Here is a 24,291-nt window from a genome sequence, read left to right on the forward strand (position 1 = left end):
TGCCTCCGGCGACCCGGCTCTCCTGACAAATATGGAGTGCCAGGGGAAGGGGTCCCCAGCTTGGCTTCCGAGCCAGGCTGAGGGCTTCTGTTGCAGAGGGAAAGAGTGGGAGGCTTCTCCCACTTTCCAGAAAGCATGACATCCTTGGACCCTACTTTTTCAATCATAAGCATTTCTCTACTTTAACTTTGCTTCAAGCTTCGGGGCCTGCCTCGGCTACTCTGCTAGTCGGGGCCAACAGGCCACGTGGGTGGTCCTGCAGAAGCAAGCCTGCCGTGGCAGCTTCTCGATCTGGTAAGCCGCCTCCTCTGGAGCTGGCACCTGGGGACCCCGGGCAAGTTACCAAACCTCGCTGTGTGCCTCGCTCTCCTCGCACAGAAATGTACCCTTCAGAGGGCTGTTGGGAGGAGTCAGTGCCTACCTACCCCGCTCAGTGTGGGAGCGCCTTGTGTTCCTACCCTTGCCTTGCCTTCTGGCCTGAGGGCCCAGCACTGGCTGTGGTTGGGAGCCAGGTGGTAAGATGCACCCACAATCACAGCTCACCCTGGTCCCTCAGGTGGTGGCGGCTGTGGCCTCACAGCTCCTCCCCTCGGCTCTGGCGTCGCACCCCTGGGTCTCCTATTACCCCTGAGGGGTGAGGGCCCACTGGACCCGCTAGGTGCCCATGCACGCCCAGCCCAGCAGAGGCCCAGTGTTGAGGGATGGGTCAGAAGGCTCCTGGAGGCCGGCGTATTAAGATGGGTTTGCCATGCAGGATCTGAGGGTTCAGAGGGCCACCAGGGTATTCCCCTTATTAAGTAGGAAATGCACAAGGAAGGGTCTACTGGCATCTCTGAGGGGTTTGGAGGTGGGGTTCACCCAGAGAGGCTCCCACTGAAGTGAGGCAGACAGAGTGGGATGGAGTCCTGGGCACTTAACCAGCAGAGACAGGGGAAGATAAACTCAGTGATGGGTGCCAAGGCCATTGTGGCAAGCAAGAGGCATTGGCCCTGGGGGATCTATGCTCATAATGACTCAATGGATGATGGCTTTCTTATGGGAGAATGGAGATGGGCAGTCTACTAGGGTGGTGCTTGATTTCTCTGATAAAACATTGTGGGTAGACTTGTGTCCCCCAGAAAGACTTGGAGAAGGCCTGACTCCCTGTATGGTCACCTGTGAATGTGACCTTGTTTGGAAACAGAGTCTTTGTAGATATAATCAAGTTAAGATGAGGTAATACTGAATTGGGGGCACCCCAAATCCAACACCTGGTGTCCTTATAAGAGGTAGCGATTCAGACACAGAGACCTGGGGGAGATATACTCCCAGGGAAGAAGGCCACGTGATGACCGAGGCAGAGATCAGAGGGATGCGGCTATCAGCCAAGGGCTGCCAATAACCGCCAGGAGCCGGAAGAGACAAAGGAGGATTCCCTCCAGAGCCCTCAGAGGGAGCAGGGTGCTGCCCACACCTTGACTTTGGACTTCCAGCCTGCAGAGCTGTGAGGGAAGGGATTTCCGTGGTTGCAAGCCACCCGGTTTGTGGTCGGTTTTAGGGTCTGAAGGAAGCTGAAGCTTCCTTCGGCTGCTACAGGGGAAGTATGCCCTCAAGCAGCGTCCAAATCCACGGGAGCTCACAGTGGGTCCGTGGGTGTGCAAAGCACCCTGCTGTTACTTCCCCAGCCCCCTAATCCATACGTGGGAGAGACAGGCCTGGAAGCTGTCCCTTTGCTGAGACATGCGGTGCCCATAGGACGGTAGAAGTTGCCCCATGGGAGTCCCGAACTGCCACTCAGCCAGAACCTCACCGCCACTGCGGGGTCTGCTGTGGAGGCTGTGCCTGGTCCCACGAGCCACTGGAACCAAGATCCCACATGTGTGCCTTTCTCCTTGCTTCCCTGTGGCAGCCAAGGGACACGGGGTGTCATGCCACGGGCCTCTTGGGGCCAGGCAGGGAAGGTGATGCCCCTCGCGTGAATCCAACCAATAGGACCCTGGGCCAGGAGGCACCCTTTTGCCCCCTCCCCGACTGCGACAGGCACTGGATTTTAGAAAGTCGCCCACAACACAGAATGGGTTTTGGAAAGGCCTTTGTCTGCGGCCAGCCCCCTTCCCCAATGTGTCCCTGCTCTGTCTGGGCAGGGGGCCAACCTCTCCGAGCCCTGAGAGCATGGTTTGCTGGCAGTGCCCACACCCTGGGGTTGTTGGGGGTGGGGAGGGGAGGCGGAGGGACCCCTGTGAGGCGCCTTCTATAGAGTCTGTGCAGGATGGACACACGGGCCCCTCTTCCCTTCCTCCTCCCCTTAGGGATTCCCTTCCTCCTGCGTAGGGAGTGCTGAGCCCTTCGACACTTCCCCTCCCCACACACTCTTAGCCTTTGAAGGCAGTGCCACAGAAAAACATTAAATTCACGTAAACTCGTCTTGTGCATTTGAAAATTAGGACTCTCACCAGCAGAACTTTGGTCTTTTAAGATTCGTCTGTGTCCCTTGTGACAAATGATAGTGTCATATTCAATCTTTTCACCGTCCTGATGCCCTGCTCTTTCCCCGTCCACATCACACATCCTTGATGTAAGGTGAGGTGGAAAGGGGTCACTCAGTCAGTGACTCAGACGTACCTGAGTCTCAACAAGGAAGCACAAAGCTTTGGTGCCTGTATGCATTATCTCAGTGGGTTGTCTCTATCCAGCAAACATTCTTCCACTCTGTATCTTGGTTGATGTTCTACCCACCTGGGTGTTGTTCAAGGGGACTCCTTGTGGGACCTCATTACAGCTCTTTGTGAAAGAGAGCCACCTTTGGTAAAACCAAGGCCACGGAAAATAAGTTACCTAAATAGAGCTTACTGGAGACATGGCTCTCATCCCAACAATGCCAAAGGAAATAATTGCTTCTGTGTCTCTGTTCATGGTATTTCCCACGGTCGACATCATCAAAAGACGAAAACCCAACACACACAATCCACAAACCTAAGAAAAAATCCTCAAACCACCAGATGTGGGTTTTAACCCTTAGCGTCTAGACAATGCAGCCTAGCTGCTATACTAGCAGCAAGATGAACAAAGAGAAGCAATTTTTATAGCCAAAGAGTCTCTTAATATTTTGCTACATTATTTATAGTTTGGGGAGGCAGGAGCCTTCACAGAGAGCTACCCTTTCAACATATAAGGCGATCATAATGTAACAACTCTGACTTTATATCTACTCGAATTTAGGTTTCCATTTATTATGGAAGTAATAAAACACTGAAAAAAATCAAGCTTGATATCTGATTAGAACGTTCAATTTCTTTAGCCATTACTCTATGTACAACACGAGTCTACGTTTTTACTAATGCTTCAAAGAATTTCACTGGCCAGCTTCCATTGCCTTTTTCCTTCCAATACCCTCAAGGTACCAATCTTGGGGGAAATGTTTGAGTTTGGGTGGCAGAATCATCTCTGGTTCCAGCGTGAGTTGAGATGATGTGGATGCTGAAGACGCAGAAGGTCTGTATAAAAATTCTGTGCAGTCCTGTGGTGAGGTTAAAAAAAAAATCTAAGGTTTGCCAGGCTCTCATTTTTCTCCTCCCATGAACCTCTGCTTTGCCAAGGTCATGGTGTCGAGGTAGAAAAGAATAAAATATGTGTAAGCCATGCTGCCGACTCCACCACTGGTAAATGCAGCATTTGTTGGAATGTTTCTTCAGGAGAATGATGGGTTTGCTTTGATCTCTCCATATTATCTGGCTTCTTCTCTTTGGACCAAAATTTCTCTCCTTCAGCACTGTTGACATTTTGGACTGAGTCATTCCTTGTTGTGAGGTGGTCCTGTGCATGATAGGATGGTTAGCAGCATCCCCAGCCTCGACCCCCAGATGCACCTGTTAGCAGCACCTCCCCACCCCCCATTGAGATAACCAAAAATGTCCCAGATGTTGCCAGATGTCCCTGGCTGGAGAAGAGTTGTGACCCACTGTTTTGCACTCTCATGGCTCTCATGCTCTTGGAGGACACCTTCCGGTACGCTCCCCTGAGAGAAAGTAGGTTTCAAGGTCAGTAGGGCCAATGCAGTGGCTCCCTTTTTGCAGGATTTTCATGGGAGAAATGGGGAGGAAGGACCAAAGGTAGAAGAAAGGGAGTATAATTCTCCTTTCCCCTTTGCTCCTTAGTCTGAACGGGCATGGCAAGACCCTTCTTGGGTGAAGCTGCTCTCTGTCTTCCAGGACTAAAAGGTTAAGGTGAAGCCGGGGGTGGGGGAGAGGTGGGAGTGGAAAGAGGAGAAAGGGAGCCATGTTTTATTTCATGTCTGTAGCACCCCCACAGTTTCTGGCACATGGTGGGTGTTCAGTGATTGGTCCATCCACTGAGCTTGAGTGGAAGTTGTCTAAGTTCCATCTGGAAGCCTACCCTCTGCAGCAGCAATGGTGTCCCTCCTGACCACCCACGGTAGCGTCCATCCTCATTGCGAGCAGAGGGGACTAGAGACCTTGGGTTGAAATCACCCAGCAGGTATCATGTCTTTGATATAAAGTGATAAAAATGTTCCATTCTTGCTAACTTCCTTCCCACTTATAGATGTTTCCATCATTCTTTTTTTTCTTTAAATTTTTTATTATGTTAATCACCATACATTACATCATTAGTTTTGGATGTAGTGTTCCATGATTCATTGTTTGTGCATAACACCCAGTGCTCCACGCAGAACGTGCCCTCCTTAATACCCATCACCGGGCTAACCCATCCCCCACACCCCTCCCCTCTAGAACCCTCAGTTTGTTTTTCAGAGTCCATCATCTCTCATGGTCTGTCTCCCCGTCCGATTTACTCCCCTTCATTCTTCCCCTCCTGCTATCTTCTTCTTCTTTTTTTTTCTTAACATATATTACATTATTTGTTTCAGAGGTACAGATCCGTGATTCAACAGTCTTGCACAATTCACAGCGCTCACCGTAGCACATACCCTCCCCAATGTCTATCACCCAGCCACCCCATCCCTCCCACCCCCCTCCACTCCAGCAACCCTCAGTTTGTTTCCTGAGATGAAGAATTCCTCATATCAGTGAGGTCATATGATACATGTCTTTCTCTGATTGACTTATTTCACTCAGCATAACACCCTCCAGTTCCATCCACGTCATTGCAAATGGCAAGATCTCATTCCTTTTGTCCATCATTCTTTTTGTTAATAATCACTGACTGCCTGAGGGTTGGGTTCGATGGTTGGCTGGCTTGCTGAAATGAACTCAGTTGTTCCCAGGACATTGCTGAGCACCGACCAGGCCCTCGTCCTCATGGTGCCACATCTCTGAGTATTAATCAGGGATACAATTCAGGTGGGTGGGCAGCAGGTGTCACTCCTGCAGTGAGGTGATACTATGGCATTTAAAGCATCATACATAGCACAGAATTATTTTTTGTAAATATGTGGTAATATCCAAGTCAAAGGAGATTGCAAATGACTCCTTTATGTATAATGTGTTTGTGTATACTAAGTATATACTATGTTGTGATTAATAGAACACTGTCACATAACACTGCAGAATGCACCTTCTTGATCTGGGCCAGGTGTGTATCTGCTGACATTTGTCTTGAGATGGAGATTCTACATGTACATCTCCAGTGTTGACCTCTTTCCCGATTTCCAACCTTCAAACTTGACACCAGAATGTCCAATAGACATTTCCAACCTCTTATGTTTAAAACTCACTTCTGGATGCACCCTTCCAGCTTTCTCCTGTCTCAGCCTATGGCAACTTCAGATTCCCAGCATCCCTGCCAGAAGACTGGGAAACCTTCCCTCCTCTCTTGAGGAATCCTAGTGACACTGGGTTGGTTTCAGAATTTCTACAGAGCCTGACCCCTTCGTGGCACCCCTTGGCTACTGCCCTGTTATATGCTGTTGCTGTCTTTCTCCTCTATTACTGGACTGGTCTCCCTGTGCCCATCCCTGTGTCTCTATCACCTCCCTGGCCCCTAATCTTTTCTCAATGCAGTAGACAGAATTTTAAAATTAAAAATTGCTCAAAAGCAATCTCCTTGGGATGGTTTCCCATCTGATTAGAATAGAAGCCCAAAGTCTCACAGTGGCCTCCAAGACCCGCCCATTACCTCCTGGCCTCATCAGCCCCAACCTCTCCATCCTCCCCATCACTCACAGCCACCCTGGGTGCCTACTGTTCCTTGGCCATGCCTGGGCTTCTCACCTTGGGGCCTCTGCACGGATTCCTCTGCCTGAGATGCTCCTACCCCAATAACCCCAAGCTAGGACCCACCCTGCCAGTCTTTGTTCAGATAGTGTCTTCCCAATTTGGCCCAGGATGGCCTGCCTATTGACGCCTAAACCTGCTCCTCGCCCCGGCGACTCGCAGCCCCTGTACCCGCCCCGCTTGCCCCTGTTCTGTAGCATTCAATGTCTCCTAATGTGCATGCAGCTTCTCTTCAAAGTGCTTCTGTTCCCTAGAATGTGAGACCCTCAATGACAGCGATCTTCCTGTCTTCTGCTCCCTGCAGCATCATAGCACCAGCGCAGTCTGGTACACAGCAGGTCCCAATAAGTGCTTGTTACGTGAACGTTCGTGATTGAATTAATCTCTCATTTCTCCTTTCTCAGTTCCCATCTTTTCTTTTCCCTTATAGTTCTGGAAGCATTTTCCCATCTGTTCTGTGAAGTTACTGTTTGCTCTCTGCAACATACAATCTACTGTTTCCTATCCCTGCTCAGTGAAAATATTCAGTCATCTTATTCTCCACGTAGGTCTCTTTTTGATTGGGATGGTTCTTTTTTTTTTTTTTTTTCAAGATAGCCTGCTTTGATTTTAAGGATATAAAGTCCTTTTGAATCACACTGAGAATATGGTCGAGTTTAAAAAATGTGTGTGCTTCTCCTCGCAGTAACTCTTTCCCTGGGCTTAAGTCTGATTGACTCACTCTTTCCTTTGGAACTGGCAAATCTAGTCAGCCTCCCGTTTTCTCCAGTCCGTTCCAGTGGTGCCTCCTTCTCCACCTCCCTGCCGAGGCTGTGGTTTAGATCTTCAGTGCTTCTCTCCTGGGTCGTTGTGTCTTCTTTTATGCAGTCTACCTGCTCCTGTTCGGGCCGCCCTCCAACCTACGCACTCACCAAGGCTTCCTTTTGACCTCCCCAAATTGTAGCTCAGATCATGTTCTTTCCTCTGCTCAAAACTTTCTTGGCAGTACAAATGAAACTCACATTCCTTAGTTTGGTGGGGACCTGAGGGGGGTTTGCTCCTTCGAAGTCCTTTCGGGGTGTCGTGCTCTGTACACACGGCCTCCTGCTGAGCTGGGAGCTTGGTGGATCCTGGATGTGCCTTGCACGTCCCCACTGTTGCTCCGTGTCCCTTCTGTCTGGCATGCCTAGTGTCCTAACTCGGCGTATGGCCACCCTGCCTCCTCCGTTCCTGTTCCTTTCTCACCTTCTCGGTTCACCCATGATTTCCTAACCTGTACACTTACCACACTCTCTCTTTGTTCAGGTGCTTATGCACATGCTTTTTTGCCCCAAGACTGCTTCTTAGCTCACTGTCTTCATGTGCATGGCACATTGCCCAGCGCAGGGCTGAGAAAGATTTGTCAAATGAATGACGCTCCTATAACAACTATAGGACACTTGACACCAATGGGGACTGCATCTTCAGACCCAGGAGTGGTTAAGAGCTGTGGTTACGAGCATGGCGTACCAGCGGTGTCACTAGCTCTGTGATCTTCTAAGAGTTACTTAACCTCTCTGAGCATCAGCTCCCTAAAAGTAACCACTGCCTCACGGAGATTTTGCCAGCTGAGGCAGGAAGGTCCTTAGCACAGCACTTGACATGTAGCAAGTGCTCTGTAATGGTAAGTACTAATGTTACAATGTTGTCCTTCCTTCTAAACACAAAACGGTCCAAGGCAACTGACCCCTGAGACCTGCTGCATCCAGTGGGGAGCAGAGGACGAAGTGCAGCCAAGAGGCTGACACCAGGCTGCCTGCCAGGTTTCCTTCCTGGCCAAGGGACCTCCCTGCACAGGCTCTGCAAGATGCCCCGTCGACCACTTATTCATCTGGCCTGGACCTCTGGAGCCCCTCGGGAGTATCTGAAATTGAGGAGGGTAAACCCGGGCCAGGCTGGACACTCACGCAGGTGCCTCACTGGGGAACAGACCAACCCGTCACCCATTCTGCTTTCCCAGGGCCTTGGTGGGCTGGAGTCGTTGCTACATGTGGTGTGATTGGAAGCTCCGTGTCTTCTCTCATTTGTCCAGGGGTCTCCTGATGACCCACTTCATGTAGCCAGGAGCCCAGGTCAGTTCTGGAGACTTCTGTTTCTTCTGTGTTCAACTATAGTACAACGCTCTCTTCCCAGAGGTCCCCTTCCACGAAAATGAAGCAAGTTTGCTCTCCTAAGACAAGGCATTGATTTACCAATAATATTACAATAAATCAAAGCAAGCTCATGGTAATGGTAACAAAGCTAGAAACTATTGTTCTTTTCATCTTATTTTTAGATGTTCTTAAATGCAGCACCATCCTTAATAAAAAGAAAGGCATTTACTTGAAATCAAACTCATGACTGTCTGGAATTTGTAAAGTGCTCATAGCTTGAAATGACAATCTGTCTCCCAAACTGTAATGCGTGTCTCATTTCCTGTTCTTGAGCAAGCCATCCACTCTTGCCTAGAACCCACAGATGGAGAGTTTCTCTTGTTTGTGCTTCACGCAGGGTCTCAGCTGGCCCTTCTGACGCTGGATGCCAGTCACTTTGGAGCCGCCTGGCTGGGGTTTCTGAGTCATAGAACTTGGTGAGGTTTGAAGGAGCAGTGACTCATCATCTTCGAGAACACAACTTGATCAGGTTTCCTAACAGATGAAGGGAAGAGTGACATTTTGTTGGAGAGAGGTTGAAGCTTGGTGATAAAGACTAGGATTAGGGAAAATGCTAGAAGGTGGGGGCAGGCCTTAAGCGGGGGGAAACACTTGGACTTGGGTCGCTGTGTGCAGGTCGGGGTGGGAGTTGCTTCCGATGGCTTCTGTTGGTGAATGGAGATGCAGTGCTCTGGAAGCCTCAGAGGGCACCTGGGAGACCCACGTTTCTGCCTTATCTGGGGGCTCTGGGGGATGAGGAACACCCCAGAGAGGGTTACCACCAAAGCATTGTCCTTGAGGGGAAGCCAGGAGGTGGTTGGAGCATTCTGTGAGGGTGTGGTGAGGTTGGGGTATGTGTTTTCAAAAGAATGAACATTCCAGAAGGCAGAACAGAAAGGTCCTGAAGGAGGAGGAAGGTTGAAGGAGCAAGGACAGAGCAGAAAGGGAACAGAGCTCGGGGCTGAGTTGGCTAGAGATGCTGGCGTCGGGGTGGTGGGGGCCAGGCTACGAGGTGTGGCACAGAGGAGTAGCAGGGGTGCAGGTGTGAGGGGCTCACTCAGCATGCTTTCCCTGGAGCTTAGATGGGATGGAAAGTTAAATGTGGAGAAATGAGAGAGGAGGCTTGTATGTCTCATTTCCTGTTCTTGAGCAAGCCATCCACTCTTGCCTAGAACCCACAGATGGAGAATTTCTCTTGTTTGTGCTTCATGCAGGGTCTCAGCTGGCCCTTCTGCCTGGGCTTCCCTTTGGTCCAGCCCATTGGAATCCAAACACTAATGGCCCCCTTCCCACCTCCTGCCTGGGCTTCCCTTTGGTCCAGCCCATTGGAATCCAAACACTAATGGCCCCCCTGGAGGGGGTCCATACTTGCCAGGCTCCTGGGCCCAAGGGTAGGGCAAGGAAAGGAGGAGAATGGATGGGGGGAACGCACTGGGCCTCAGCTAGTTGAGTAGCTGCTCTGGCTATTTTGGGGTGGCCGTCATCAGCCATCCTGGGCCACCTCCTTGGATATTTTGCTCAGGGACAGATCTGTTTTTTTTTTTTTTTTTTTTTCAGAAGAGCCCTGGATAAACACGTTACCGTCAGCTCTGCTTGCACCTACCTCCGCCCCACTCCTCTGCCCAGAGGGGAGCTGGTGGGAGGCGACACTTAGGAGTGCAGCGTTGGTGGCTCCATGGTCCCAGCAAGTGGCCTTCCATCCTCTGTGTCTGCCAAGCTGGGGAAGTGCGTAACGCCCCCAGGGTATCAAGTACATTCATCTCTCGGCTCCATTTCTGGACTTCCTTTGCAAAGGAAAATGTGAATGTGAGCCTCAAAAGAGGCAATTGATAGGAAAACCCAAAGCTTGTTGGGGAGAACAACAGTCCGCGTCGGCTGCGTGACGGTGGGAAGGAAGGGCTGTAGGAGCAGAGCGTCGATGTGCACGGCAGGCCTCGTGCAGGCCCTGCCTGGCCCAATTACGGAATTCCTCCCCTCCAGGAAAGGAGAGGGGCTTCTTACTGGGGAGGGAGCTGTTCTGATATTTCAAAATCTAATGTGTTCCTAGAAAATTGATGAAAAATTTTGAACTTTAATCTGCCCTTAAATTGCATTTGCTGATGTTGCTCAGAAGTGTATTGATTAGATAATTTCTATTTCCAGAGAAGAAATTCACCTCTGTGTCAGGACCAAGCTGGGAAAAATGACATTCAGAGAGAAAACTTGAAAAAAATTGGAAAACCTGGAAAGTAGGGTTTTAAGGAGAAATTTGCTTCTCTGTCACTGCACTGCTTCTTGGGGCTCTGTCTTCATGTGTACACACACAATCACACACACACACACACACACATACACACATGCTGCACACACCATGCCACACTGTCCCCCACACCTCAACACACACCCCTATACCACATCATACACACCATACCACAACACACACGCGAAAACACACCAACACAAGCCACACCACAATACACACACACGACACACCACATCCTTCACACACATACCACCAGCACCCCTCATGTACACACCACAACACATACACACCCTACCTCACAGGACACGCAAAAACACACCAATGCACACCATACCATAACACACACACCACACTACACACAACACATGAGCACACTACATCACATACACACATACTACAGACCACACACACACATACCACATCACATGCACACACACTCCATGATACAGACACATAATACACACCCTGCACATCGCACAGCACAGGACTTAAACAACCACCTCTTCCTGCCTCCCCCTTCTCCCTTAAGTCAGACTGCCTGACAGGAAATTAGATTTTCAATATAAAGGTGAATGATTTTCTCTTGTAGAGCAAATGATCACAGAGGAAGCTGGATGAGCCGGCCACAGATCAGACCCTTGCAGTTGTCCCCACACCCCCTAACTAGATGATCCATCGTGACAGGACAAAAGTATGAGCCGATGTTGTACTTGCTGAAGCTCAGTGATGGCTTGACCTTCCCTTCTTCCTCAGGTTCTGCAGCTGTGAGTGTGTGTTTACGTGTGAATGTGTGTGAGTGCGCAAGTGAGAGTGTGTGCACATGTGTGTTTGTGTGGGGATGCATGTGAGAGTGCAAGCAAGAATATGTATACATGTGTTTGTGTGGGAACATGCGTGAGAGTGAACACATGCTTGTTTATGTGGGGAGGTGTGTGAGCATGCAAGTGAGTGTGTGCACATGTGTGTGTGGGGGAATGCATGTGAGCGTGCAAGTGAGAGTATGTATACATGTGTGTTTGTGTGGGAACATGTGTGAGCATGCGGATGAGAGGGTGTGTGTATGTGTTTGTGTGGGGACACATGTAAGTATGTGAGTGTGTACACACGTGTGTTTGTGCAGGAACACACGTGACCGCAAGCACATGTGTGTTTGTGTGGGAACACATGTGAGTACAAGCACATGCGTGTTTGTGTGGGAACACGTGTGAGCATGTGAGTGAGAGTGTGTACACATGTGTTTGTGTGGGAATATGTAGCCTGATGGCGGGGGTGGGGAGGCAGGAATCACATGTGTGGGAGGGGAGCTGGGTAGAGTCAGCGTCATAAATGATCTAGTTAAACTCTGCTTTCTAGGGATATGTTTGAGTAAATTGCCATAACCACATTCCTTTTGAAAATCTGGGTTTAAAGCCTAAGAAGCAGCCTGATATTGAATTTCCACACTTAGAATCCTCCTGCACCTTCCAGCCCAAACCAGGGTCTCTCCTGTTGAGACTCTTTTTTACTGTATTGTGCGTGGGAGCCGCAAAACCCCAGCTACAAATTGTCCTTGTGGCCATGGGCATCTGGCAACTGTGGGAATTTCCAGTGGCTGCTGCTGGGAGTTTTCTGTGGGAAGAACAGAGGGGTCACTACCCATATGCCATGGCTTTTTCTGCCCCTGGACTTGGGCTAGAGTGACAGGCTCAGGGGAGCCTCCTCTAGGCATCCTGGGTCACAGAAGCAGGGTGGTAGTCAGGAGAAAGGAAAGAGGGAAGGGGCAGGCTGGATGAGGTTTTTACCAAGCAGATTGCCTGAGCCATTTCCAAGATATGCTAACTCAGAATTTCCAGAAGTGGGCCCCAGCATGGGTATTTCCAAGCAGCTCCCCAAGGGAGAGTGAGACAAACACTAAGGTATCATGAGGTTTTGCTGTGGTTTAACCCAGCTCACCGGGGGAGGGAAGCAGGGATTTGGGGCAGGAACTCCATCTTGAAAGATGGTCTTTTGTTGTCTTGTGCCCTGTTTCTTTGCTCTTGGTGTGAGATGCTTCCTCCCACTCTTTGCCTCATTATGCCTATTCATTCTTTAGGTCCCACTTTATGCTTTCTCTTGCCCCATTACCTGGGTCAGGTGTCCCTTCTGTTCAGCCCATAACAGCCTGATGTTTTTCTATCATAGTCTCTAACTTACAGAGTTGGTTCTCATTAGATAATAAGAGGACAAAGAGAACATGGGTAATGTTTTGTTTGCATTATATCCATAGAACCTGGCAGAGTGGTAGTCAATGAACATTTTTCTGGCAGGAAACCCCCTCCCCCGCCCCAAGCACAGAGCACTAGAAAGGAAGCAGATACAAGGAAACCAAACAGGACAGGAAACATTATTGACACCTGAAAGTCTTCCCTTATATCCAGGCTTTGACCCACAGTAACCTCACTGCAATGTGTATCAGTCCACTATTTCTATAATAATGCTGTGTAAGAAAGCAAACAACAATCATTTACCCTTACGCTCATGGGTTCACTGCAGTGAGGCTGGGCCTCAGACTCAAGTCAGTTCTACAGGTCTCATTCTGGCTCCCTGGCTGAATGGGTATTGGCTACCTGGGGTGTTATCCTCCTGGTAGAGATCAGAAGCTTCCAGAGACCACAACAGGCTAGGAAAGCACATCTGAAGCCTTTGCTTGCATCATGTCCACTAAAATTCCATTGGCCAAACTCAATCTCAATGAGGCAGGGTGGTATATTCCATCCACAGTGTGAAGGGAAAGAATAAACATTTCCTGAATAACGGTTCAAACTACCAAACAACTTAATTTTTACTATCTTAAGATTTTGATCATTTCCTGCTGAGTAGGGATAACAGTAACAACATTGAACATTTTTGAGTCCTTATTAAGTGTCAAACATAGTTCTGGGGATTCTGTATACATTTTCTCAGTAAATCCTCATAAAAATCCTGGGAAGTAAGCACAATGCATGTGTGGCTTGCCTGAGACACACCATTGGAAGAAGCAGATGTGAACCCAACTTTCCAAGCCCCAAGCACACTAATAGTCTCCTTTCTTTTTCAAGCATGAGGTTGTGTAAAGCTTTCATTTGTTGCTAGTGCTTTAATCTTGGGGCATATGATCTGACAGAAGTTATGGCAGGAAAGAGGAAGAAAGAAGTTTTAAGGGGAGACCAGAGGAGTCACTGAAGCACAGACAAGGCTCAAAGCCAAAGACAAGCTCTCCTGTTTCCTTACCTGTTCTTGAGGGTAGAGCCAAGAGCCAAGAGGCATATTTCCAAAACAACTAATGGCTAGTTACCAAGAATGTAGGATGTGACAGATGGCAGGTACCGGGATGTTCAGTCCAACCTCCTCATTTTACAGATGAGGAATTGGAGCCTGAGCAAGGGGAAGTAACTTGCCCAGGACATATGGCTAATTAATGGCGGGCCTAGATAGAAACTAGATTTGTAATTCCAAATGGAGTGCTTTGTTTTCCTCCTTGCTCTGCAGGAGCCATGAAAGTGGTTGGGTACCACTGGCCTGGGAGGGTTTCCTTGTTAATTGATCATGACAGAACATTCGATTGATCCTAAAGAATCAGTCAAAGTATTTGCATAGTTAGGTCCAACAAAGCAAACAGACTGAAAATTTCAATTTACAGCTGCTTGCTTGGCATCCTGTAGGCACTGCCTTATGAGTTTTACATAACATGCAGCCACCTGGCATTTGTATATTCCCACAAATTACTTAGTGGCAGTGATGTAAATATTAACTGTCAGTTGATCTGTTTTATTTAACAGTGAAAAATGCAAAATCAATTGAGTGATAGGTTTGCAGGGGCCAAGTTACCTAGAAATGGGGGCTTCTGGTTAATATTTTTACATATTTAACATTTGTTCTTTTCAGTAGCTGTCTGTATTTATGGAGAGTGGGATTATTGGGTTGCTTTAATTGTATTTTTGTTTTAAAGATTTATTTTATTTATTTTAGAGAGAGTGTATGAGCGGGGTGGGGGGCAAAGGGAGAGGGAGAATCTCAAGCAGACACCCCGTCCCTGCTGGGGGGTATCTCACAGCCTTATGCAGGGCTCAATCTCATGACCTTGAGATCATGACCTGAGCCAATATCAAGAGTTGGATGCTCAACCGACTGAGCCACCCAGGTGCTCCTGCTTTAATTGTGCTTTTTAAGAGCAAAGGAGGTGTAGGGAAAATAAAGGGAAGTATGTAAACTTTTATACACTTGTACAGGTGACAAGATTAAGGTTGCAGAAAAATAGGCAATTAGAAAAGAAACATTAAAAATGGCATTGGAATCATATTTAAAAATTACTCACTTCTAGCACAAATCAGGTTGAGTAGATTCATAAAAACTTGTCCTGGAAATTAGCAGTTCTTCCTACTGTTTTCAGCTGTTCTGGAAACACTAGTGTGGCATTCTGATATTCTGGTCTAGAGTTTTGAACTGTATTCTGAGCAATGGGCAGAGGATCTGGTACAAAATAATTTATCAACATATATTTGTTAAGTGGGAGTTTCTTTTTCAGCTTAGAATGCAAAGATCACAACAGAACATTGCTTGCACCATAAAAACTAGAAAAAACTAAATGAAGTAAAAAAATAGTATATTTTAAAAAACTGTCAAAGAGCTGTGATGCAAAGAAGTCTAAAGGAACAAAATTTAAGACAGAGACAAGTTGTTTCTAGGGGAAGTGAGATCAGCAGACTCTTTCCTGTCTGAGGCAATTGCCAAGTCTGGGCAAGAGCAGACAGAGAAAATGTTCTGGGCTAAGAAGAAATCAGAGGCAACTTAATGACCATGTGGACTGGTCACACGAATGGAAATCAGAAGACCCGAATCAGCAAGCTTATTCTCTTTGCCCACTTCTTATCTCTCATGGGATTTGCTGAGCGCATGGTCTGCAGAAAGCTAAAGGGATGAGCTGGAAAGCAGGGGGTAGGTGGAGTGGGAGGGGGTGAGGAGGAGCAACAACACCTCCCCAAGAGGGGACATAAGGTGGAAAAGTTTTGAAACAATACTTGATTAACCCAAAAGAATACAGAAAAAGAAAAGCAAAAGGATATAATAGATGGGACAAATGGAAAACAAATAACAAGATGATAAACCCAATCATATCCATACTTGTACTAAATATATATAAAAGAAACACTCTAAAGGAAAGATAGAGATTGTCAGATTGGAGCAAAATCAAGATCCATTATATACATATTTTAAAACAAGATACACACTTTAGATATGGACAAAGATACACTGAAAAATAAGTTGGGAAAAGGTGTACCATGTAATCACTAAGCGTAAGAAAGCTAGAGTGACTCCATTAATATTAAAGTCAATTTCAAGATAGTATCACCAGAAATAAAGAACATCATATAATGATAAAAGGGACAATTTATTGAAAAGACATACTAATAAAAACGTGTGTTCACTTAAAAGCAGCTACAAAATACATAAAACAAAAATTGACATAACCGTAAGAAAAATTGATAAATCTTCAATGATAGTTAAAGGCGTTAAAACACCAATCTTAGTAACTGATGAAAAAAGCAGAAAAAAAGTCCTCATGGATATAAAAGATTTGAACAACTCTATTAACCAACCTGACCTCGTTGACATTTACCGAATGCCACTTTCGACGACTTCAGAGTAATCGTTCTTTTCAAATACAGATGCAACGCTCACCAAAATAAACCATATACTTAAAACACAAAGTAGGTTTCCATAATATTTAAGGATTGAAGTAGGACAGAATGTGTCCTCTGATAAAAATGGAATTTAAGTAGTTACTAATAATAAAAATAACTAAGTTTCTCCTAAATATTTGGAAATTCATCAATATGCTGTTATAACCCATGGGTTGAAAAATAAATTATCATGGAAGTTAAAAACATAAATTTATTTTCAAATGAATAATAATTTAAGTACAATGTATCAAAATTTATGGAATACAACTAGAGAAGGATTAGAGGGAAATTTATAGCTTTAAATGTAAGAAAAAAGGAAGTTTAATAATCAATTTTTAAGCATTCATCTCCAGAAAGTTTAGAAGTAGAAGCATATTAAAACCAAAAAAGAGATTAATGGAAATAATAAGGGTAAAGACAAAAATCAGTGAAAGAGAAGACAGACTTGTGGTGGAGAAAACAAGTAAAATGTCAGATCTTTGGAAATATTCATAAATTGATATACTTGTGGCAAGATTGAGCATGAAAAGAAAGAGCAAAAACATAATTATCATGATTAGGAATGGAAAGGGAAAATTAGTACCGATCCTGACATTTAATGGATAATAAGATATGATACTATATTTTTATGGATTTTATAAATAATAAATTTGACAGATTAAGGTGAAGTGGGAAAGTTATTGAAAAAGATAACTTATCAAACCTGAGACAGAAAATATTTAAAAAAATTTTTTTTTTCGATTTTATTTGAGAGAGAGAGACAGAGATAGTGAGAGAGCACAAGTGGGGAGGAGAGGAAGAAGCAGGCTCCCCACAGAGCAGGGAGCCCGATGCGGGACTCGATCCCAGGACCCCGGGATCATGACCTGAGCCGAAGGCAGACGCTTAACCGACTGAGCCACCCAGCCGCCCGAGACAGAAAATATTTACTGAATAAATGAGTTTCATGATATGCAGATGGGAGCTTTTTCCAGAGTTTTGACCTAGCCCTTAGTGGTGTAAAGTACAATGCTTTTGACACTTGATTTTCCCATGTTTTTACATGTTTCATCAAAAGGCTTATTTAATATTTGGGTACTCCTAGTATCAGTTGCAGACCTTCAGGCTATGTATTTTTGAGCCTGGTCTTTGCCCATATGTTGCACAGTTTGGGCATAATCATATCCTTCTTTCTGCATTACTCCATAGATACAACTTAGTGGTTTATGTGAGACGCAGTGGGACTGCTTGAAGTTCTGTAATATTCTTGGATCTGTAGTTTAGAATCTTACAATATTTTTGGAAAATTCTCAGCTATTTTCCCCTCAAATATTGCTTTTGATTTGTTTTTCTTCTTTCACTCTTCTAGGATAGCAATTATATGTATATAAGGCCACCTGATATCACCCCACAATTCTTCAGTGCTCTGTTGTTTTTATTTTCTTGCCTTTTCCCCTCTGTGTGTCAGTTGGGTATTTTCTATTGATCTGCCTTCAAATTTACTGATTCTTTCCTTAGCCTTATTATTAATAAAGTCTTAGTAGACCTTAGCCAAGTTAGGTCTACTGATCAGCTTGATGAAGACAATTTCTTCATTTCTGTTGCCATGGCTTTTTTTCTCCTGTTTCTAATATTTTTGTTTGGCTTTTATAGTTTTCATTTTTCTGTTGAAATTCTCCATCTGTTCATCCATGTCATTCACATTTTGGCTTACTAATCACATTTATTTTAAATTTCCTGTCTGATCGTACTATAGCTGGTCATCTTTGAGTCTGGTTTTGTTGATTTCTTTGTCTTTTGGAATAGGCTTGATTCTTCTTGTTGTTCTTTTTGGCTCCAAATTTTTGTGTTAATGCTTGACATCATGTGTAAAAGAATAGAGATTGAAGTAAATGGTATTATGTCTGAAGTGGGTACACCTTTTCTTCTACGCTGTCAGTGTGAGTTACGTTTATCAGGAATTGAGCTGGGTTTGGGTTTTCTTGTTGCTGTGGCTATGTCCACTGCACCACCATCCTCACTGAATTCCTCTAATGTTACCTTATACTTATGGAGGGGCCTGGGGTGCTGGAGGGTTTTTCTGTTTCTCAGCTCCTTATTTAGCTTTAGGTTTTGTCTGTGTCTGATGTGATTACAGACAGGGGTCTCTGTTTATACTCTTGCTCTTTTCCCAGTGGAAGACTCTTGTTCTTATTTCTTGGTGCTTGGTAACCTGGTGACTGGGGTGATTGGGTTCTCTGTTGTCCTGGTCAAGTCACAGGCTTAGGACAGCCTTGGGCCAGTGTCTTTAGTCTGGTGCTTTTTAAATGATGCTATCCCTCATCACTGTGGTGGCCACTCTTTGCCTTGTGTCTTCGATAGGAAAGGCCTTCAGTGGTATTTGTACAGGACCCTGGGCCTAGCACCGTTTGCTTCCCCAGCCCGGGAGTACAGACTTTTTATTTTTACCCTCTCTTAACCCCCCGTGGGTCTTCTCTTCTGCTCTGTAAGAGGTAAGATTTCCTGTCCCTCTCCCAGAATCTTAGGCCTTCTGTTTCCAGTGGATTAGGGTTCTGGTAGGGCTACATGTCTTTCCTGCATCTGAGACTGCTCCATTCCTCCAGGTCTGCATCACTAAAGAAGCTATTTCCTGTCTCTTCCCCAATCCCTGATCATTTTTTGTAAACATTTGCTGCAAGTCTGTGGAAAACAGCCTACCAGTGGGTGCAAATTCCCCATGTGTCTGTGAGGTCCTACACTTTCATCTCAGCCCATGTTCAACCTTTTGCAGTTACTTATAACTGTAGCTGGATTTATCTTGGCTGTTTATAGGACTCAGCATCTCCTCCTCTCATGCTGTGCTTCAGAATAACAGGTGACTGCACCCTAACTTGGAGCTACCTTCATTTCTTTGGATTTTTGGACACTTGGTTGCCCTGCAACTTCAGATCTCTGATAGGTCAGATCATGTTATGATTTTGCAATTTATCCTGCTTTCATCATTAGGGTAGGAATGATGCTTTTTCCAGCTTTCTGCATCCCAGATAGAAGCAGAACACTGCTTCTTTTTTCTCTATTCAACTTCAGTCCTCTTTTGGGATTTCCCTCTAAATATTTCTGAAAAAAATCTTGATTTCTTCCCAAATTTGATGCTTGGGGCTAATGGAACTTCCAGAAGCAGCTTTAGTTTTGCAGGCCCTCTGAGTCTCTGTGAAGAGAGGTCCCAATGATTGAATTTAATTTTAATTTTTAAATTTATAGCACATTTAACCTTATAATTAAAGGCCTTAGGACAACCTTAAATTTCTTTTAAACCCATAGGCCTGACCTATTTTATTGCCTCATTGTGACAAGATCTGATTATCAAATATCTAAAATTGTCTTCCTTCCTGCCATTCCCCATATCATACAAATAGTCCTACTTTTCTTTTCTAAATATGTCCTGGAAATATAGATATTCAGGGAAACCTAGCCCAAAATTAAGTACCCAGAAATCATAATCCAATGAGGCCTCATTGACCTAGGTACTCTGAAATTTCAAAGCTCTGGTTCATGTTCTTTAAGAGAAAACGTCTTCCCCTTGCAATTTTCTCTGGGTGATCTTTTCTCTGTTGTTATAGCACAGATTACTTCACTACATCTTCAAGCTGGGAATACAAGAGGGGAACACAGCGCAAGCACTCTCGTGGGCTCATGGCAGTCAAATCCTCTAATCCTCTCATAAACACAGACTTCGATGAGCCTCACTGAAGTCTGAATTTAATGGACACTGGAGTCATTTCCAGAACGGACTATTTGGGATGGCAATTAATTTAAGGTTAATTAACTTTGGCGTTAAGCTTAGTCTTGGCAATGACACTTGAAGTTTAAAGAGGGGGAATAAAGGGAAGAAAAGGAGGACTTACCCGGGCAAATGACAAAAACATAACTGAAAGACTCACAATGGTTACTATGAAGAATTTATGTGGGAGTATTTTATACTACTACTTCTGTGCTGGAATTCTTCTTTTAAGTTAATGCCCATAGTTAGAATAAAGTGGCCAAATAAGCTTCTTTTGTTCAACTAAGGGTATTGGCTTTAATTAGCAGTATTATTAGAGCCAAGCAGTGTTCTTCATTAGGCAGCAAGAACCACTAATAACACCATTCATTGTTCTAGGGCTTCTTCTCTGAGCAGGGGGTGGGGGACGGATTTTCAGTGCATGCATTCTCATCTGCATGGCTCACGGAGACCCCACAATGACCTGGTAGTGCTAGACCAGGGATAGGATCCAGGGCACTAAGAGGAATGTGCAGATCTCACCCCCAGCTCCAGCGGAGTGCAGAGGGAAAGGAGCCAGCCTGCAGAGTTGCTAAGATCCAGCTAAGCCAGTTAAGACTCAGAGGTCCCTCTACTCTCATCTGATACGGGTGGGAAGTGAGGAGCCCCACAATATGAATGTTTTAGATGGCCGTTGTAAAACTATAGCCAGGGGCCAAATCTGGACTGTTACCAGGTTTTATAAATAAAGTTTTATTGGAACACAGTATGCCCATTTGCTTAGTGTTGCTAATAGAGATTATTATTGTTATAAAGATTGTAGAGCACACAAAGACAAAGTCTGCCGATTCCTATCCTAGATGACTGAGGCGCCAACACATCGTGATGCTTTGAGGTACAAACCCACCCAGAATGCAATGTATATGTTGTCTTTGTGTTTAAGATGAGAATGCATGGACAATAATTTGACTTTCAAGAAAAATGGCAGCCATTGGCCATTCTGTGCAGGGATGAGCATCTTCACCCCACCCAGAGACCCGAGGGCATCACGCATGCCATGTTTCCACTGATAATATTAAGCCATCAAGAAAATCAAGAAAAAAAACCCCTTTTTCCCCTTGTTTTAATAATTTTTTTCTTACTGTCAGGCTACTAGCATTGATTCTTGCCACTGTCCCTTATATTTGCCTCTAAATGTCCTAAACCTTCTGTTAGAGGGCTAATTTGATCTTTTAAGAAGAAAGGAAATAATCCTGTGGGGATTGTGTGTGAAGTAAGTGTGAAAAGGCTGCTTCTAGTTCCTTTATTCCAGGGCCCACAGTGAGGGCCGACGTGCCCATTCTCTCATACAGCCCGTACTGATGGAGGGACACTCCGCTTTGTCCCTGTTCTCACTGCCTTGTGGGGGGGCTGTCATTTACCTGCTGCCTGGGTGTTTGTTACAGACTCTGGAGCAGGTTCTGACAGCATGGAGCCCGGGTCTGACCTAAGCATGAAAGTGAGGAGGCTGACTTTACCTGGAGGGCTCCCATGGGGAAGGAGGAGTTGACCTGAAGAGAAGGTGGGGGTGGCTGTGGGAACTTCCTGCAAGGCTCTGTTGGGGGAGGGGTCCATGGTGGAGTGGAGGCCATGAGGCTGGGCTTGGGGGAGAGCACTGTGATGTGAGGGCAGGTGGGGGCCATGTCAGGGCCACATCGTGGTGCGCCTCATAGACCAGGGAGAATGGTTTTGAGTGGTCTTGGCTGAGTTTCCCCAGGGATGATGGGCAGTGAAATTGAGAGGATTCCATTTGCATTTTGCCAGGAAGGGTCAGAGGGAGCCCAAGGAGGGATCCCAATACTTTAAAGAGTCCCTTTAATTCCTTGAAGGCCCTGAGACCCCATGGCCTGTGCTGGAGGTGGCCCCTAGTCTCATGACCTTCCTTACCACCACTCAGAGGCCAAGAGAAGCCAGTGGGAAGGTACTGATCCTCCATTCTGGTCTCAAATGTGTCAGTGACTCATGGTGTAAAACCAAGACGACCACATGTCTGAGATCCCCTCTGTCCGCATCCCCGGAACTCTTGAGACTAGAAGATTCTCAGGGTGGGCCAATTTTGCTCAGTCCTAGGCAGGACTCAGTAGGAACGCAGATGTCAAGGCTGACCTAACTCCTCACAGGCCACGTATCACAGACCCTCTCTATCAGCTTCCTTTAGGCCTGGCTGAATCTTTAAATCGTTACCTCTTTCTGCTTTTGAAAAGCAAACAAACAAAATCTCTAGATTGCATTGTTGGTGCTGCATTTCCGAGAACACAGGGGATAAGTTAGAGGAGTATTACTTGAGCATCACAATCTGGCTACCTGGACAGTCCCATAAAATGGCATACTCTTGGCCCATTCAGTAATGTCCAGGCTCTGGTTCTCAATTCTGCATCTTCAGAAACTCTATCTTGCCCATGCACTGAGGCTGAGGTTTCCCATGGCCACTGGTCTGCTTGTCTCCCCGAGGCTGGTGCTCATGTCTGCTTGCAGCTATGGTCATAAGGTGCAGACGCTGGCAGGTATACGTGCTAATACATATGTACACCTGCATACAGGTGTCAAGACACTTCTTGGTCTGTCACCTTTCAGGAGAAATGTGCCTGTGGCATAAATGATTGAGAAACCCGACCTCAAGGGAAGGTGGGGTCCTGGGAGTGCAGAGTCAACACAAAGGAAGCTGGTTAATCTCAGGAGGGTGGCCTGAGTCACTGTCACTCAGGGGTGGCCTTGCCAGACAAGTCATTACGGTCTGAATTAGTGCAAGCTTAGGCCCTGCAGGGAAAGTGTTTTGCTCCAGCTGCCGTAAGAAAGAGCCACAGACCCGAGTGGCTTACACAACAGAAATTTATTTTCTCACAGTTCAGGAGGCCGGAAGTCGGAGATGAAGGTGTCTGCAGGGTCAGTTCCCTCTGAGGCCTCTCTCTTTGGCGTGTAGACACTATCTTCTCCCTGTACCTTCCAACGGTCGTCCCTCCGTGTGCGTCTGTGTCCCGATCTCTCCTCCTAAGGACACCATTCATATGGGTTTGGGGCCCGCACTAATGACCTTATTTTAATTGCATTACCTCCTTAGAGACTCTTTCCATGTACGTTCTGAGATTCTGGGAGTTAGGACTTCAGCATATGAATTCTGAACGGGTACAATTTAGCCTTTCCAATGGTCAAATCTAGGATGCCAATAGGGTTTGTTTCTAAGAATCTCTGGTTTTGCCATTTATTTATTTATTTACTTATTTACTTATTTACTTGTTTATTTTGGGGGGGTAGGAGGAGAGGGAGCGAGAGAATCTTAAGCAGGCTCCACGCCCAGCACAAAACCCGACATGGGGCTTGATCTCACACCCCTGAGATCATGACCTGAGTTGAAATCAAGAGCTGGTCGCTTAACTAACTGAGCCACCCAGGCGTCCCCCTTTTTTGTTTTTTAATATTGCCACTGCTGGCCCACCCTTTCTTTATACAAACAGACTATGATACAAATTAGTATATTTCTGCTTGTTACATGATCCAGTCCTGCCTCCCTGATATTTCTCTTGGTTGGTCTCTTGGATGTGCTCAAACGTTTCTGTCGCACACTAGCAACCTCTCAGTTCCTTCTCACCAACCACTTGTGAGTTTTATTACCTGAGCTTGGAGGGAGGGTTTAGTTCTTTGGGGTTTCTGTCCTCTCCCTCAACCACCCTCGCCAAACTGCCAACAGATACGACTTATTTCCAGAAAATAAGACAAGCAACATAAAGAGTTATTGGACTAGGGCCATGGGAATTCCAGAGAGAAAAATCTAAACAAAGAAAACATCCACTTCTGTGGGTGACAGTCCTGGGAGAAATCCAAAAATACCTTTGAAAGCTTGGAGTGGTGGCCTGACTCTCAGATGAAGTCTGATTGGGGATATTTGCACAGTCTGGAACTTGCATGAGGACGATTCTGTGTTAAAACATACAAGGAGGAGACGTGGCTTCACAGCAGGGACGTGACACGTAGACTTTGGTTGGCTGTGAGTTTGGCATGAGCCAACCATGGGTCACCTCCTGAGAGCCAGTGCAAGCAGAGCCTGTTGGGGTAGCGGTTTGTCTAAGGGAGGGAGGAGACAGTCTCATATTTCTCGGGACTGATCAGATTACTCTCAGGCTCACTCTTTCCGACATGGGCACCACACTATAAAGGCGTGATAGCAAAATGGAATAATGGTTCTTGAAAATATGTCCTGGGGGCAAGGGTGAAGGAACGAGGGTGTTATAGAGAGAAGACTTGGGAAGGAAAGAGCATGCCGTGCATATTAGAGAGTTGTAATTCTGGCTGATCGGAC

The sequence above is a fragment of the Callorhinus ursinus genome, unplaced genomic scaffold (assembly GCF_003265705.2).
Source record: "Callorhinus ursinus isolate GAN/ISIS: 27379988/994484 unplaced genomic scaffold, GSC_fseal_2.0 scaffold2, whole genome shotgun sequence".
Lineage (NCBI taxonomy): Eukaryota > Metazoa > Chordata > Mammalia > Carnivora > Otariidae > Callorhinus > Callorhinus ursinus.